At 39.9% G+C, this 2,478-nt stretch overlaps 1 pseudogene; it reads left to right on the top strand.

Moving 5' to 3' along the window:
- Window positions 1-1,225: 1,225 nt before the first annotated feature.
- On the top strand, window positions 1,226-2,116 carry LOC140531959 (carbonic anhydrase 2 pseudogene; annotated as a pseudogene).
- The last annotated feature ends 362 nt before the right edge of the window (window positions 2,117-2,478 follow it).

The following is a 2,478-nucleotide window of genomic DNA, read 5'->3' as shown; positions in this document are numbered from 1 at the left end:
GATGGGTGGGGAGGGAGGAAGGGAGAGAAGTTGGAACTCAAAGTTTTAGGAACGAACATTGAGAATTGTTTTTACATGGAACTAGGAAATAAGAAATACTGGTATTAGGGTATAGAAATGTATCTTGCCCTACAAGAAAAGAGAGAAGATGGGGATAATGGAAGGGAGGGTTGTGATAGGAGGGAGGGCAGATTGGGGGAAGGGGTAATCCGGATGTATGGTGTCTTGGGATGGGGGAGGGGAGAGATGGGGAAAAATTTGGAACTCAAAATCTTGTGGAAATGAATGTTGAAAACTAAAAATAAATTAAATTTTTTTAAATAAAAAATATAAGAATTGAACAGGAAAAGTAAATAAATAAGAGCTTAGCACAACCCTTGGTACATAAGAGATGCTATATAAATGCTAGCTTCAACTACTAAGTACTAATACTAGAATAACTACCTTATCCTTAGTGGGGGGTAGAATATGATTCTGAATCTAGCAAACATATCACAATCCAAATGTCCAAATCTACAGGAACCTCTTTTTTTAATAATAGCTCCAGCCTGGTTGCTTAACATATATCTTTGATGAGAGCTAATATGTCTCACAAACTATACTAGAAAGAATGTTCCACTAGTCTTGACACCAAAGGGGAAAGTATTTAATTGTCTAATTCTGTGCTTTCCAAGTCCCAGATTATTTTGCCAGACCCATAGCCACAACCTAGGAACTTGTACAGCTGAAGGTAATCTCTGCCTCATCCTTCTAGGCCTTCTCATATGCTAGCCATGCAGCCTGGAGCTCAACAACTGAAAAGACTTCCCAGTACCCCTAATTCCTAGGGTAACTCATTTTATCAGATTAGTGGATGCATTTGTGCATGTGGAAGTCCATTTGTGCATGCCCCTTCTGTCACAGATGAAACAATCAATTAACCAGGCAAAATGGCATTCCTCAAGGAGTCAAGCCCTTATAGGTAGAAGATAAACTTATAACAAGATAGGTTTCCAGGATCTGGACTGGAGCCCTCAGTAACTGGCATAGTCATAACCTGTTCAAGAAGAGTGAACCAGAGGGACCTAGGCAAGAATGACTTCTAATGTATAATTTCCATTTAGCAATAGAAGCTTCTTGTGCTCTACCCATCTTGTTAAAGGACTATCTTGGATAAGTTTGCTGTAACCAGTTCAAAGATGCAATCCAAGAGCTAATTACTAAATTCTGAACAGGTTTTAAGACCATGTCCCCTCATCACTGAGGATATGAGCCAGACCTGAACGGGCCAGGCTTGAATGAACCAGAGTGCTGACCAAGCACTCCTATTGCCTGTGGAAAACAAAGGTCTTCTGTGGAAATTGAGTATGTTAAAATGCAGTATGATGGTACTCTGAAACCTTTGAAGTTCTCCTATGACCCATCTACTGCTAACAGGATCATCAACAATGGTCATTCTTTTAATGTTGAGTTTGATGATTCCACTGATAGATCCTCCAACCCCCACGAAGGATAAGGAGGACCCCTGATTGAGAACTACAGGTTGATCCAATTTCATTTTCATTGGGGCTGTAGTGGGAGTCAGAGCTCTGAGCACATGTTGGATGGAAAGCAATATGCATCTGATCTTCACTTGGTTCACTGGAATACAAAGTATGAGAGTTTTGTGGACTCGCTATTGCTGGAATCTTTTTAGAGATGGGAACTACTAAACCAGGACTTCAAAAAGTCAATGTTCTGAGTAAAGGGTGAAGAATCAGTCTTCACTGACTTTGACCCAATTTACCTTCTTCCTGAGTCCTTGGAATTTTATACTTATCAGGGCTCACTGACCACTCCTCCTCTCTTGAAATGTGTGACCTGGATTGTCTTAAAATCCACATTGCAATATGCCAAACTCAATGTTGAAAGAATGACCATTGTTGATGATCCTCTTAGCAGTAGAAGGGTAATAGGAGAACTTCAAAGGTTTCAGAGTACCATCATACTGAATTTTAACATATTCAGTTTTCACATAGATGTACATTGGTACATCTGTGTGAATCCTGAGCAGATGGCAAAATTCTACACCTTCACTTCTGTTTGTGAAAGTCCTTCAAAACAAAACACATGGTATCCAACTGGTCCCCCTGTTTAGCCACTCTGTGGCAGGACAATTAGATTTTCTATTGTTAACGTGTGAGGGAAATGACCTTCTAACTAAGCACAAATCAGTCTGTGCACTGGTGGCATGTCCACTAGTCTCAGTCCATTGTATTTGTACCTGATATTCTTTCTCATAAAGTGTAAAAAGTTAGTAGGCCAACTTATAATGTTCTTAATGTGTGAACCAAATAACTTACAAGCACGGATTCGTGCAATACTTGGCAAGGTGATATTGACCTGGTGCTATGGTGATAGCAATGCTTTTCCTGTGAAAGGAACCAATTATAAAGAATAGTAGAATTCCTCCTTCCTTCCCATGTAATAAGGCACATGAGTGTCTAGAGCTGTAAATCC

The sequence above is a fragment of the Notamacropus eugenii genome, chromosome 3, assembly GCF_028372415.1.
Source record: "Notamacropus eugenii isolate mMacEug1 chromosome 3, mMacEug1.pri_v2, whole genome shotgun sequence".
In the NCBI taxonomy this organism is placed as follows: Eukaryota; Metazoa; Chordata; class Mammalia; order Diprotodontia; family Macropodidae; genus Notamacropus; species Notamacropus eugenii.
Note: the sequence above shows the minus strand (reverse complement) of the source record. Positions and strands in the feature narration are given on the sequence as shown.